The following is a 16,029-nucleotide window of genomic DNA, read 5'->3' as shown; positions in this document are numbered from 1 at the left end:
GAAGTAGATGCCGCTTCCGCTTCACATATTTGGGCGCGCGCCAACTGGGGCGAAAAAATTATTGCATTCATGTAATTCGTATGCTGCTCTTGATGTTTTTCAGAGTCTGCCATTTGGTCTGTTATCATTTTATTGGATAACGAGTTTATCAGGTCCTTTTCCACCGGCGATGTGAGACGAGGATTTAAATTAGTGTGGCAAAATTTCAATTCTTTCCTACCGCATATTTAGTGGAAATGGTGAAGTGCGAGACGAGAATTGATATATATTTTGGTGTAATATCGAAATGCTGACTGCACAGAATGTTATTAACTCTGCAAAAAATGGCTTTTCTGCAAATTATTGCAGAGTGCTCTGCAGTCAAATTTTTAAAATTTATCAACCCAGTAATTTACTCTAATGTTATTTATTTAATCATTTATTGTACAGAAAACATAAAAACACATTTAGTAACAAGGAAAACACAAACAAAGGGTACTACTTATTTCTAACAGAAATTTCTTCCTGCGGACCTAAATTCAGGAGACAATAATTACAATAACGGATTCACGTGCACAACAAAACAAAAATTAGAAATAAAAAAAAACAATATCAAAACATTAAGTAATTATTAAAACTATATGAATACTTACATAAATACGTGTTTCGCATAATACCTACAAAATGGATTACACAGTCAATAAATAGTGCATCTGAACTCTCATTTTGATAATTGCCAAGGATTTGCTAGCATGAGCAGTAGTGGTGTAGTGGCTGCTGGAATTTACGGGTTGTTGGTCTGGAATGTAGAAGTAGCCACGCAGCTTCCGCAGCCTCCATGCATCTTACTTAGTAAGTTTAGCAACTCAAAGGTTGAAAGTCCACTTTATAGGTATTTATTTGGCTTTAACAAATATATTTAATCTTTAAAATGTAAATTGTATAAATATAGCTAGTAAATGGAGAGAAGCGATATAAAAAGGTGGGATGAAGATGAAAGGAGGTCGCACCGTCACAATGGGAAGTGCGTTCCTAAGTCTGACCGCATGAACATTGAAGGATTGAGAACAAAAACCGGAATTGAAGGCTGGAAAAGATAACTGAGACCTAACGAGATTTTCAAATAGTAATAATATTGGATATAAGTATCCTTGATGGATCGTGACAACATGCGATTCAATCTGCGCATGACCTCCATAATCTTTGACCGGTCCGTTCATTCCCATTGTAGAGGGCTATCCTACAATATGGCTAATGTTCGCCAATTATGAACCTTTTTTCTTGATCGATTGTTAACTCTATCTGTGGCCATATTTTATTGGTACTGTATATGACTCCTCAAAAGTCAAAACTATTTGACCGCGTAAGCAGTGAGATGCAATATCGTCTTCTATGTATTAATTTTAAACTGCATACACACCGTACACAACATTTTTAAGCGGTACCAAGTGACACGACAAACAAGTCGTGCGCCTGGCGTGGTAAGCGACACGCCAGTCCGAAACCAGTTGTAGTGCCACTCAGAGTTTTAAATTGCAAAAAAGTAACATACATAAGTTGACAAGTCCTGCGTGCCTGTAATTTCACCAACGCCATACTTACCCTTCAAAACCTCAACGCAGTAACGTTCACATTAATCTTTCTTGACTGACTTGTTAACTCTGTCAGTGACCATATTGTCTTGGTACTGTATAGGACTGCTCTAAGGTCACGGTTACAAGCACCCTGATCACAATTTTGTCTTTATTACACCAATGTTTCGAAATTGTGTTATAATATACCCAGCACTGCATTCAAGTAATGAAAATGCAATCTACTTCATTAGAATAATGTTTATGGGTTAAAGTGTTATAGCTACAACTTTGCGTGCTTTACTGTATTAGGCTGACCTATGGTAGAGGTGTAGTACATTGCATTTTATGTAACTGTTAGTATAGGAAATGAAATTATTTTTCCGGATTTAAATCGCGTATATTTGTTTTCTCAAACAAACCGACGTTTCGGGCCCTTTACAGGTCCCATGGTCACGGTTGACTGTAAAGGGCCCGAAACGTCAGTTTGTTTGAAAAAACAAATATACGCGATTTAAATCCGGAAAAATACTTTTCATTTCCTAATGAAATGTAATTAAAAACATTGTATGTTTCATGGGCAGTACGGGAATTATCACCCCGATCGACTCCGAATGCTAATAATAGAGTCTTGTACTTATTTCCTTATCTACCGCCCATAATAAACAATGTAATATTATTTGTTTTCAACAAATGAACGCATCTCGCTCTCTTGTGTAATTTGAGGATTAATATGTCTTAAAATATGGATAATTGTTGTCAATTCATTTAAACGTAACCTAACAATAATATAAATAAAAATAAATGAAAATAAAGTCTCAGTATCAATGATTCAAAGACCGCACAAGATTAAGCCACTGCGCCCGTCACCCAGAGACGTAAATTGAAGAGCCAGCGTGCGTGTGCACTACGTCCGATTTGTATCGTTTCCAAATACGAGAAATGACGGTCCGAAATGTCACTCAAATATTGTGCCACATCATTACTGTTGTGGCAGAATATGTTGTAACACAACTGCGCTCTGATTGGCTAGCCCGAATTCGAAACAATTGAAGGGCGTCGTCAATTGTTTCTCTTCAAATCGACCAGTTAACTTGAGCTTCGCTATAATGGACGAAAATTACATATTTAATTACCGATGGAATTTGATTCCGCTTATTTTGTAATGTTTTGCTTTTTTCCCCACACCACCAAATGAAACAGCACGCCATTGTTAGAGATATTCCTTTATTACAATAAATATAAAATATTTTTGGAATATACGGAGACGTACTTAAGGTCTATTGTTGGCACTTCAATATTTCAGTGCAAACGAGAGTTGATGTTTATAAGTGATGTATCACTGTTGAGTTACCAGGAATGCATGGTCCTTATTTCGTCTCTATTTCTGGTTATATACTCGATGTACACAAGCGATATCCGAAGTGCGTCCGAGGTTTCTAGATTTATATGGTCCCGGATTCCGAAGGAATACGAAACACAGTAATGCTGACATTACTGCTTGGCGGCAGAAATAGATAAGGTGGTAGTACTTCCCTCGTCTTTCACAAAGAGCTCTACTACAGCTAAAATATATATAATATAAAAGCATATTGTTCAATATACGCGATAATAATGGTAGAAGGATAATAGATAAGACAACATCTTATCTGCAACTTAGTACTGTACACAGAAGTGCTAAATAAATAAACAAGGAAAATATCAACGGGTGAATTATAAGTGCATGTTAATAGGAATTCTTAAGGAGTGGTCGCCCAGGACGGCGTTTGCCAGTTCGAAGTCGTGTACCTCACTTTAACGCTTCATTGCACACATAAGACATGTTAAAAAGGACATACAAAAGTGAACTTATCCCTAAGAGATCTCTTGCATTGACTGGCTAGAGAACACGCAAATTATTATGTTTTTAAAATTTATTAGCAGTAGAGCTCCTTGTGAAAGAGTTCGTCCAGGGAATGACTGCCACCTTACCTATTACTGCAGCCAAGTAGTAATGGGTAAGGGTGTTGGAGAAATTACAGGCACATGTGACTTATCAACTTACGTATTAGGGTGATGGGCGCAATGGCATTGTCGCTCAGACTTTTTTATAATTATTATTAAAAAAAACTTATTGTAAACATAATTCAAATGTGCACTAAGCACTTTATTAGTGTTTAAAATAAATTTGTGAAATTTCTCCGATAAGTTTCACCTCACCCTTGGTGTAACAAGGCCACATTTGCAAAATGTTAGCTTTTTATGAGAGAGATATATGAGAGGTATATTTGTTTTTGCTAACAATTAGCCTCATGGCCATGGTCATCCATGGGACCTGTAAAGAGCCCGAAACGTTGGTTTTTTTGAAAAACCCAATATATGTGTAACAATCGCGAAAACTTAAAAATTCGATAATGTATCATTTTCTTGTGAAATTATTCCAGTAGTTCGTTATAATAAGTAATTCATTATCTGGCACGGTTGAAGGCGCTTCACGGAGCGACATTACTATTAAAATACACAGTAAAGCTCCTTAAATTTAGATAAAAAAAAAAGGCGCTTGAAGGCGGTGGTTCGAATCCAGCCGGATTGAAATAATTATTCTAAGTGTTTGATCTTTGTATTAATAATAATAACTACTAGTGGAGTAATTTCACAAAAAAAAATTGAATATGAATCTAATGTTAGTAAACTATCGTGTTATTCGATAAACTTTAAAATTACAATTATTAAAGCGACATCACTTGTCAGCCGCTAGTAGCTGTAAAGGTACCTGGCTGAGTGAAAAAATTGATTACTCACAAATGGCGCTACGGCAAAAAAGTAAAAGTTGTTAAAAATCAAAACCAATTTATTTCGGGGATAGTGCAAATCCGCATATATTTAGTATTTTTAAAAAACGCGTATCTGCACCAAAGAAAATTTCACAGGAGAGGAATTTAACTTTATTGCACAGTAAGCATTAATTTATGTTGTCTACGGACTGATAACAATAGATTTTTCGTAAATCACGCAAATTTGATTGCCACGACATTTACGCGAATTTGATTTGGCCTATGATCAATTGTTAGTTACGCGTTATCTCCGATGTTATAATATTTCATATAAACATAATTTTGTCTCACGTAGTTTACATTACTTTTTATACTTTTTATTTATTCAACACACGTTTCAACATACATTAACAAATACGCACAGTACATAAGAACCATATTAAGTAACTGGTTTGACTCAGTACTGTTAAATAAATCTCTAACCACATACATTTTCTACTTACTAAAAAACTAAACAACACTAGCAAACTGTCTGAAACAGTAAGTGTATATTTCATAATAACCGCAAAAAACAGTTGTATCGTAATAGAACACAAGAACCGTGTCGTGCCGTTCATTCCACGTGATAAAAGCACTTTTGACGTGTTTTATTAAAAAAAGGGTTCGATATCTTTTATCTGTCAATAACTATTGCGCACAGGTGTGTGACTTTTTACTAATTTTATTGTCCTCGCGAACATTTGTAGTCCCACGAGTCACTACCTATTATGAATATAGGACCTTAAAGATACGCATTCTGCGTCTAAGAGACACACGACAACTTTTAACAGCGATGCAAACGCGCGTTCGAGAAACGTGCTATTGCATCGCTACACTTGCGATTTATACACAAATGCGCGACTGCTTCGATACAAACGCGCGATTGCATCGATACAAACTTGCGATTGCATCGTAACCATCACTTATAAGCCACAAGTGTAGTCGCACGTGTGTGTAAACGTAGACGGCGTTTGCGTCACTGCTAAAAGTCGCAATGTATAACCGCTCTTAAACCAATACTTACAATGCAAAAGACACTCTTAATGCATTGTCTTATGAGTGTCTTATCAATTTAATCATTGGTTTAAGACGTACTTCAGTTAAGTGCAAGTGGACATGAAAGAGTTTATTTCTTCATAAATTCATGTTGAAATAATTGGTAATTTTTTATCCATACTGTCACTTTATGACTTGGTGCCAATGATCAAAAGTGCTTTTATCACACGAAAATTATAAAAATAATATAAACTTAATTAAACAAATATACATAGTATCTGAAATTTTATAATTCTTCTAATTATTGTAAAAAAATGCCGACTAATGTCTTTTGTAGAATCTTCTATCTCCTAAAAAGTTGTCATTTTGCAGATGTGACCCTATTACAGATTGATTGATGAGTGGGATTTTTGATAATTTCAGACTCATTTGGATTCTGCAGTCAAACTGTACCTATGTACAGTTATGTTATGTAGAATTACGTTTATAATATTACGTAATTTTTTTTTTAATTCTTTTTTTAAACCCTTTAAACCCTTTTTAAATTCTAACTAAATAAATAAAATACGCCAACACTAGCCGTAATGTTGGAAGTCTGCGATGAAGATAGGTATTATTATTATATTTATTGAATATCATAACATTGCTACTACCATGATATTCAACTATTTTTTAACCGACTTCAAAAAAGGAGAAAGTTCTCAAACCGACTGTATTTTTTTGTATGTGTGTTACGCGATAATGCATATAATTCAGATAAGGCATTTGCAAACCGATTTTAACGATACTTTTTTTTGTCGGAAAGAGGTTACCTCAACAGTGCCTCCCATTTAAATTTGAAGAAAATTATCCACCTCTATGGTGTATCTATGGTGGCTAACTAGGGGATGAATCCGGTTTCGCGAACTTTCCGGTAACCGATTTCAATGAAACTTGGCAAACAGATGTAATTCCACGAACTTTTGAGGTCGGGTTTTTTAGTAGTCTTTACTAAGATTATGTAAAAATATACTCCACTAAGTTTTATTATTATTGATATAAAGATGGAACAAACACAAAGAAAAATGTCTTCAACCCGAGTGGACTCTAACCAACGACTGTTGCCTCAACGTGACAACGTTAACTGAGATACGGAACGAGCCAGCAGATCTTACGAATTTCTTTATATACTTGTTGCGAATCTTTATACTGGGTTTAAAAATATAGAAGCGACGAGTGAATTTCATTCTTATCGCAAAGTGTCTTAAGTTCCGTATTCGGTGTACAAAATTCTACTAGAAGTTGGCGTATTTTTGTTTTTAATATCCATAAGACATTTTTAAAGGCAAACACACACCCAACACTCTAAATACCGTATGCGTGCAAACCATAACACGGATCGTATTCCTTTGTGAAAGTTACAAATATGCGAAATGTTTGCATTGTATTACTGGTTCTATACATGTTGGCTGTTTGCCTTTTTTGGTGTAGGACATAAGACACGTTGAATATATATTTTTATTATTACACCAAATAAATCCACAAAGAGATCTCTTCCAGCTAAGCCAAGGCAATGAGGGAGATTTTTTTTTATAAAATATAAGTGCGCATTTGACCCCCATCTCAGCTGATGGAAAATGACGATGAAGTCGTGTGTAGTACCAAGTGACGGGACGAACAAGTCGTTGGTGGTAAGCGATCGGAAAGATCTGAGGGGCACTGCCACTGCGCCCGACATCCTACATGAGATATAGGTTGATAAGTCCCATGTGCTTATAATTTCACCAGCACCTTCACACACACTTCACTTCACACAAAACACAGTAATGCTCACATTACAACTATAAGTATATATAAAATATTACCAACTACCACGTTACTTACATAAGGATTATAAGTACATAGATTATATATAAAATATAATTAATGACATCAATATAAATGCACGTAAATATATACATATAGGTACACATACATACGTATATATGAAATTAAAAAAAACAATAACATGATTACAAAGAGTGTTCAACAAGAAAGTGTGTCAACCCTTTCTTGAAGGAAGTAATCGACGGGCTCGACTTCCACAGGAAGGGAGTCTGTTCCACGACTGCGCTGCATAAGAAGAAAAGGAGTAATGATTAATAAATAATAAATAACGCACACACTCAACATAGCCCCGCACTAGGGAAACCCTGTGTCGCGGGTGCCATGGACACACACATAGACAACCACATATTACACCCAAACTCACGAGAGAAATAAATGTAGGCCATACAAACATTTCTCCCGGCCCGGGAATCGAACCTGGGACCTCTGCGTGGCAGTCCGGCATGGTAACCGTTCGGCCATGGAGGCAGTTAAAGATTGTAATGCCGAGGTAATTTTTTATGTAATCATTGCAGATAGGAATAAATGTTATGGTGGCGCCAGTGACCGACAAGCACCACTGTTCGACTCCATCCACATTCGCTCTATAAATTTGTGCCATCAACCTACCAACGTTCATTCTTTCCGCATGACCAAACCATCGAACAATCACCCACTCTTCTGGTCACTACATCATCTTTCATACCACAACGCTCTCTTACTACACTTTTCGGCATTCTAACAATAGACTTTTTTTATAATATCAAGTGAAGAGACGAACAAGTCGTGCGCCCACTACACGCCTGTCCTTAACAGTTGCACTGCCACTGAGAGCTTTAAATCGCAAAGATCTGAGTGGTACTGCCACTACGCCCGTCACCCTGAGACATAGGTTGACAAGTCCCATATGCCTGTCATTTCACCAGCACCCTTACCCTTCAAAACCGGAACACAGTAATGCTGACATTATTGCTTAGCGGCAGAAATAGGTAAGGTGGCAGAGCTCTACTGCTACTAAAATAATTACATAGCGTGGTACTTGTTCTATTATATTAAATATAAATTGAAATATGTAACTGTTGGTGAAATTGGTTTGGTCGCCCCAATAATTTGATCCGTAAGGTAAATAAATACACTACATGATGTGAATTACTTTCAGATTTAATCACCACCCTCTTTAGTGTGACTATTTTAAAATCTCACTAAGATAATCGATTTTTTTTATGGGGAACTGTATACGTTTTTACAATAAGATTCCGGACCATATATTAAGGTTACCATTTCCTAAGTTTAAAACTTATATTATTTTAATTGAAAAGCCATATTACAAAATTGTACATTACGTGTTAGATAAAGATGTATGGAAAAACGACAAGAGTCAGTATTCCAGACAAATATGATTCAAAATGTATTCTATAGCATTTAAGTTTATTTGAAAAGAGCAATACCTAGAGTTTCTTGCTCGTTCTTCTCTGGGAGGTCAGCGTAGTGAACAAGCAGTAGCTTAAAAAATGACGTTTTTAAGTGTAAAAATTTCACCTATGGAATAAATGATTATTGGACTTAGCCTTTGTCTTTGGCATCACGTAGAAGACAGACGCGTATTTATGACGAGTGACCGCACATTGACTCTTTGAAGGAAACACAGTCACCTTTTGGTTTCACTTGTCATTGTTATTGGAAATTGTCAAAGAAATGACGTCATGATTCATGGAACCGATTATTTACATCACCAACGCACATGCACAACGCACGCACATTTCATTGATGTCGGTAACTGTACTATATATCTAACAGTCGGAACAGTTACATTTTTAAAATCTATGTTAGAGGACATCAAGAAGAAAGAAGATATCGATAATATAAACCTTAGAACTAAGTCCAAACTCATGGTACCACGATTTCGTTTAACTACGGTAAACGGTTATTTTATGGGGAACTATATATGTTTTTACAATAAGATTCCGGAGAATATATTAAGATTGTCATTTCCTAAGTTTAAAACTTACCTTAAAAGTATTTTAATTGAAAACTAATATTACAAAATTGAAGAGTATGTATTAGATTAAGATGTATGAAAAGACAACATGAATCTAGATTCCACACATTATGATTCAAAGTGTATTCCATAACATTTAAGTTTATTTAAAAGAGCAATCCCTAGAGTTTCTTGCTCGTTCTTCTCAGGGAGGACAGCGCAGTGAACGAGCTATAGCTACAAAATGATGTTTTCAAGCATTGACTTACAAATAAATGGTAGACGGGTCTAATGCAAAAACCACGACAAAAATGTCCCAAGTCAACCTATTTAAACGTAGTGACATGTAAAGGAATATGAAAAAGCTAAAACGTTGAATTTAAATTGTAATGTCATCGCAGTACAGTTTTGCTTGCTTCGCTGTCAGTCGAACAAACGAAGACTAAAGCGTGAATGACGCTCGGTATACGATTTTAACGCCCTATAAGTTCGGACACTTTTTAGCGCGGACCCGACGTCCATATAATTGTAAGTCAATGTTTTCAAGTGTAAAAATTTTACCTATGGAATGAAATTAAATGACTATTACACTTCGACATTCAAGCTTTGAAAAGTATATTGGTTGATTACGAATTAGTGACGCACGTTTGTAACGTATAGTATAATTTTTAATAATAAACTGTGGCAGCCTAATGATTTGACCGATCTCTCATGCATAGGCTTTGGGTTTGAACCCGGGCTCGCGCCTCTGAGTTTTCGGAATTCATGTGCGAAATTTTATTTGAAGTCCCTACCCGCATTGGGCCAGCGTTGGGGACTGTGGCTTAAACTCTAAATCCTCGCCAGAGGAGCGACTCATACCCAGCTGTGGGAGGTATAAATGGGTTGATTATGAGTATAATTTTTGTCAAATTCTTAGACAATTTGCACAAATCTTATTAGTATAATTAAAACTCAACAAAAGCTTATACTCAAATCATTATTTTCTACTAATCTTACTCTGTTTTTACGATTGTGTTTTTTATACTCCTCTTTTGTGTCTTCCGTGGTTATAATTTATTAAAATTCATTTATTCACCACATCGTATGAGTAATATAAAAATTCTTAAAAAAAAGTAGTATTAGGTACAGCCATGTAACCTTTCTAGATTCCAATACATACACATGGCATAGGAACCAGAGCAATCCCTAGAGTTTCTTGCTCGTTCTTCTCAGGGAGGTCAGCGTATTGAACGAGTAGTAGTTTAAAAAATTGCGTTTTCAAGTGTAAAAATTTTACCTATGGAATAAATTATTATTTTAGTTTGACTTTGACCATGCATTATTAATTTTGTACGTAGAACGGGTATTTTTTGTCTATGCCGTAAACTTGATACTGGCCATTCGGAAAAAGGAAGGATTTTTTCTTCGTGTTCGATCTTCGTATTCATAATTATAACAAAAACTAGTGGAGTTGTTTCACAAAAAAAAATTATGTTTTGCACCCTCAATTAAATATAATGTTTAATTTTATCCTGTAACTCGAAGGTTACTTGAAGTGATGGCTATCTAGCAATAAGGCATGTTGTACATATGTTTTATTGCAACTCTTATCTGTGGCCCATCGTACGTACCCTGTTGGCCACTGTGCCTCAATCTATACATATATGACAAGAACAAATTTAAAAAGTACGTCCCAAATCAAACCAGGGACTTATTAAGTAATAAAAAGGTCGCCAAATAAAATTACATCACAATAACATCACTAAAGAAGCATCCACTAATACATTCCTCCATGTGACACCACTACTTAAGAATAGTGTAAGGGCACTAATAAGTCCCATTCTAACAATTAACCTATGACCGGCGCTGGAGTGGCGAAAATATCTTTTAATACAATCACCTTCAGTGGTCTTCTCTAATGTATAGTATCAATCAATATAAGGCGAAAAAGCAACATAGAATTCTTCTAGTAATATATATTTTTTGATAAAAAAAATATTTGTTTAAACAACACCTTACTGCTACCAACTATATCTATAATTGCTAATTACAAAGTCGACGTCTTTTTAATAATAATAGTTAGCTTTCATAATAAGAAAGTGACGGGACAGACAAGTCATGCGCCTGATGGTAAGCGACACGCCTGTCTATAACAGTTGCAGTACCACACAGAGCTTTAAATCACAAAGATCAGAGAGGCACTGTCACTGCGCCCGACACCCTGAACATAAGTTGCCTGTAATTTCACCAGCACCCTTACGAACGAAGTAATGCTCACACTACTGCTTTGCGGCAGAAATAGATAAGGTGGAGTACTTCCCTGGACGAACTCTTCCACACCTCTTTCTTTATTTTTGCTGCGGTTTCTCTGGTTTTATGTGGGAGTGGATGAAAAGCTGATGAATTGGAGACTAGGTCCAGTGCCGATCGTGAGTCATTAAAAATGGCTGTTTTCTTGTCCTTGGTCTTTTCTGCCATCTCCATAGCTTTCTTCAATGCCAGGAGTTCTGCCTGGAAGACTGTGCAGTAGTCTTCAAGCCAAAGCTTCACAGTTTTGTTTTCTGCATCTCCAGCACGAGATGGCTTTCACAAGGAGTTCTACTGGTACTAAAGCCTATATAACATAAGAGTCCAACTGTTGGGCTCAGGCCTCCTCTCATTTGATTGAGAACTTCACACACTTCATTAAATTGCTTTGCAGATGTTCGCAGGTTTCGTCGCGATGTTTTCCTTCACTGAAAAGCTCATGGTAAATTTCAAATTAAATTTCCGAAAAACTCAGAGGTGCATACGGTTTCGAACCCATGGCTCTCTGTTTCAGAGACGCTGGGTCAAACCATAACCATTATGCTACCACGGCTTCGTTATGATTTTAAAATTGTCATTTTTTTAATAAAAAAAAAGTCAAAACACGGCGGATGTCGTTATCAAATACGTTTTTGGTAGTTTCAAAATCGCATAATTTATTACAAGTCGCTCCTCAAAGCTCACTTGCAACGAAGATCGAAGGCTGTAGTTTCTGAAATTATGTGTCCAGGGGTAAATAACTAAACTCAATACGTACACGGTAGCCTCGTTTCTCCTGGTCTGCTATCTCACATTAACTTTAACATTAAACCAAATCTTCGTCGTCCTAAAACCTTTGTGTTAAATGTTTATTGAAATAATATATCCTTTTATAACCCCGTGACTAGAATGTGCCGAACCTACAATGATTTACTAATATCAAAATCTGAAGGTCACATTGATGTTTTCGACAACAATCTTTGTCGAATTCGTACCAATCTCCTCAAATATTTCGACTCGTCTTCCCATTAGTACTGCCAAATTAATATCTATGTTAGTCTTTAGTTGAATTAGTTTTAACTTGTAATCTCACTTTTCCACTTTTTCTCAATTTTCCTTTTTTTAAATCCTTGTGCAATATGTTTACACTTCGCATAATAACGCTTCATGTACAAGTATTTGGTCTACATTCTAGATTAAGACCATAACTTGTCTCTCAACATGTTCCACTGAATGTAAACTGTTTTGTACATAAAATAAAATAAAAATAAAAATATGATATTGAGTTCTTAGGTTTTCGCGATTGTTACATATAGGAAATGAAACTGTTTTTCCGGATTTAAATCGCGTATATTTGTTTTTTCAAACAAACCGGCGTTTCGAGCCCTTTACAGATCCCATGGTCACGGTTGACTGCGGTGGTACAGTCTTCAACCAGTTATGACTAATATTAATGAAAACCACCCTATTTTTTCACTATAGTTGCAATAGTTATTAATTAAATACCTTATTTTTAATTTTACAGAAAACATTCCAATTTACGCTACGTTAAGTTTTACAAATTATTTTATTGAATGAATTTTTATTAAGTTCAATTTATTATTAATTAATAATAGAAATTAGAATAAACTAAAACATTAATTAGTACTGCAGTCTTATGTCTGTTTGGGATATTTCATCAGAGGAAATACTGGATCCCAAACTGGTGGTACGGAGAAACCATCTTCCCTGTTGAAATTAGGATGTTTTTTAATTTCAATGGCCTCTCGCAGCATTCTGGGTAGATAACGCACTTCTTTTGCAAGGACCTGGGGTTAGTCAAACTTCATTGAATGTGTAGGTTTATCCATGACATGCTCGCAGACTGCAGACTTGTTTACGCGACGGTGTACTGTCACCGTTGAGGGGGAACACTTTCATTGGATTCATACCATTTCATCAGTGGAATCAAAGATCTACGGTTAACTGATGATGACACCATGGTCAGTTTTGATGTTCAGTCGTTGTTTACCAATCTACCAGTAAAAGACTGCATTGAAATTGTACGTAGAAAGCTAAGGAAACATAATACCTATGTCTATTGAATATACAGAATGTTTTCTTTGTAAAATTAAAAATGAGGTATTTAATTTATAACTATTGTAACTATCGTGGTTTGCATTAATATTAGATATAACCGGTTGAAGACTGTACCACCTCAGTCAACCGTGACCATGGGACCTTTAAAGGGCCCGAAACGTCGGTTTGTTTGAAAAAAAAAACAAATATACGCCACTTCAATCCGAAAAAATAGTTTCATTTCCTATAAAAAATATTATATTCTACGTTTTTTCGTTTCTCATCTGTAACATAAAATAATTAAATTTTTAAACATTTTCCTTGCTGTACTATGAAAGAATACACTCATGAATAGCTAAAAATATACATTACTCAATTAAGACAAAAGATTCGTTATCATATTTTTGGTTAGAACAGCGATAATCACCATAACCTTGAAGGAAGAATTCGGTTCTTGGAATAAAAATGGCGGCTCAGGTAGCCGGTATGGGTTCTTTGAATTTAACCGTTGCCTATCTCCCTTTATTTATATTACTTAACTTATACGGGGTGCATTCAGTTCCCGAAATCAATTCTCTTCTTTTATTCGTCAAAAATAGCCTTTTCGAAATGGTGGAGACTACTTATCTGAATTCAAACTTGAAGATTCTCTTTATGGGCCGTGAGTATTGGAGTATACAAAAAAAAACAAAATCTGAGAGTATTATTGGTAATAGTTTATGGAAATATCCATTACAGGGTTCTAATTGATCAGTTATCATGATAATTATTTGGTATCCATGCTTATTGATTACAATTTAATTTCCTATATGTAACGATCACGAAAACCTAGGAATTTGGTTATCAATGAAAATAAAAATTGATATCATTACCAAGATGGTGGGTAGGTATTGTAGTAATGCTTTGTCGTTTACGTGTTCATAACATATCAGAAATTATGATTTTCCTACCAAGGAAGGAAGGTGTACGGTTACACAAAGCAATAAATAAAGTATTTTCAACAGTTTTGTTTCGACACTCAGAACAGCGCGTGTACTCTAATGCGAATTGCAATCCAAATATGTAAACAAAGGTGACATCATTACAAAAAAACTATTTTAAGAATTATGGAAGTGTTACAAGGTTTAAGTAATAACACAAGATAGAAAAAAAATTCTTAAATTGTATGCATATTCACACAAAACATTATTTAGTCATGTTTTTTTAAACACATAGGGTGTCAATAAATAAGATAATCTCCAAAATATATAGAACTTGTTCGTAAACGAATCTGAAAAAGGTTTATGATCTATGAGATGTCACTTTGCCAGTTGTTTGTTTACATTTTTTGGACTTTGGTTCCATCTCGTATGTTTCATGGAGAGCGCTGTAACGACTGGTATCATAAAACGTTTCAATCAAGTAACAAAATGTCAGTACAAACTAAGTATGTTATAATTTCCAATGCGTACAAATAATTATATATCCCTCCTGTAGAAGAACGAGGCTCAGCTATACCTATCTGGCCTCATTGATACGATATCTACTTATCTGATAAAGTATAGTTCGCTTGTATTTACTCACACACGTCGTTAGGGTAGATATGTGACTTGCATTTTGTGGGACAATTTGTATTTTCACATTTTTTTCTTATTCTGCCATTGTATAGACTCGCGGTGTTCATCCTATTTTAGTACCTATAATAAATCTCTGCAATTATTAGATCGCTTGGACTTACTTATCGTTAGCGATACACCCACATTCTGTAGCAGTAGAGAAAAAAGTACTGCCACCTTACCTATTTCTGCCGCGAAGCAGTAATGAGAGCTTTGAGATCCGGTTTTTAAATACAGTTATATGGGAGCTGTCAACTTATGTCTCAGGGTGACAGCACAGTAGCAGTGCCCGTTCGATCTTTGCGATTTAAAATTTTGGGGGGCACTGCAACTGTTATGGACAAGTGTATCGCTTACCACCAGACGCATGACTTGTTCGTCCCTGCACCTTGTATTACAAAAAAAAACAAATGCCTGAACTAAGAGCTCTTTATAACGCTCTGTAGTAACAATTACGATTTGTGATTTAAGATTCTTTACCTCGGTAACCTATCACAAACTCGATTTTTTTCCGAATTATATCAAAACCGTTGTTCTTTCAGGATATGTTGGATGTTTATCGCAAAGACACGATTAGGTTCGATTAAGTTAGGTTAAGTTAGGTTTTTGCGTGGAGCCTCCTAACGGGATCCCACGAGCCAGCATCGGTGGGAGCGGGTGCATACATAGGTTTTTAGTGGCTAGGTCTCTGAGGGTCCATCGGGCGAGCTCTTATCGTCGGGTGGGTCCGCGGAGGAGAGTCCCACATAACCCCGCCATGACATCACCCGCGGCGGGGTATGCGTAACGCATTTTGCTGTGTATACAAAAAAAAAGGTTAAGTTAGGTTTAAAAGAAAAAACATTTTCCTCTCAAAATTACTTTCGAGGTTATGAAAATTCGAGCAAACGTTATTTCCGGAAAATGTCATTTCGGACTACTGATAGGTAACTCTTTACCTCTACCCA

General features: G+C 35.8%; 1 protein-coding gene across 1 annotated transcript in view; it reads right to left on the bottom strand.

Moving 5' to 3' along the window:
* LOC113230905 (transient receptor potential cation channel trpm) overlaps positions 1-16,029 on the bottom strand; it is a 542,480-nt gene that overhangs the window by 384,831 nt on the left and 141,620 nt on the right. The window lies entirely within an intron of this gene.

Source organism: Hyposmocoma kahamanoa, unplaced genomic scaffold, assembly GCF_003589595.1.
Source record: "Hyposmocoma kahamanoa isolate Upper Pololo Valley unplaced genomic scaffold, ASM358959v1 64, whole genome shotgun sequence".
NCBI classification, from domain to species: domain Eukaryota; kingdom Metazoa; phylum Arthropoda; class Insecta; order Lepidoptera; family Cosmopterigidae; genus Hyposmocoma; species Hyposmocoma kahamanoa.
This window is presented reverse-complemented; position numbering and strand designations above follow the sequence as displayed.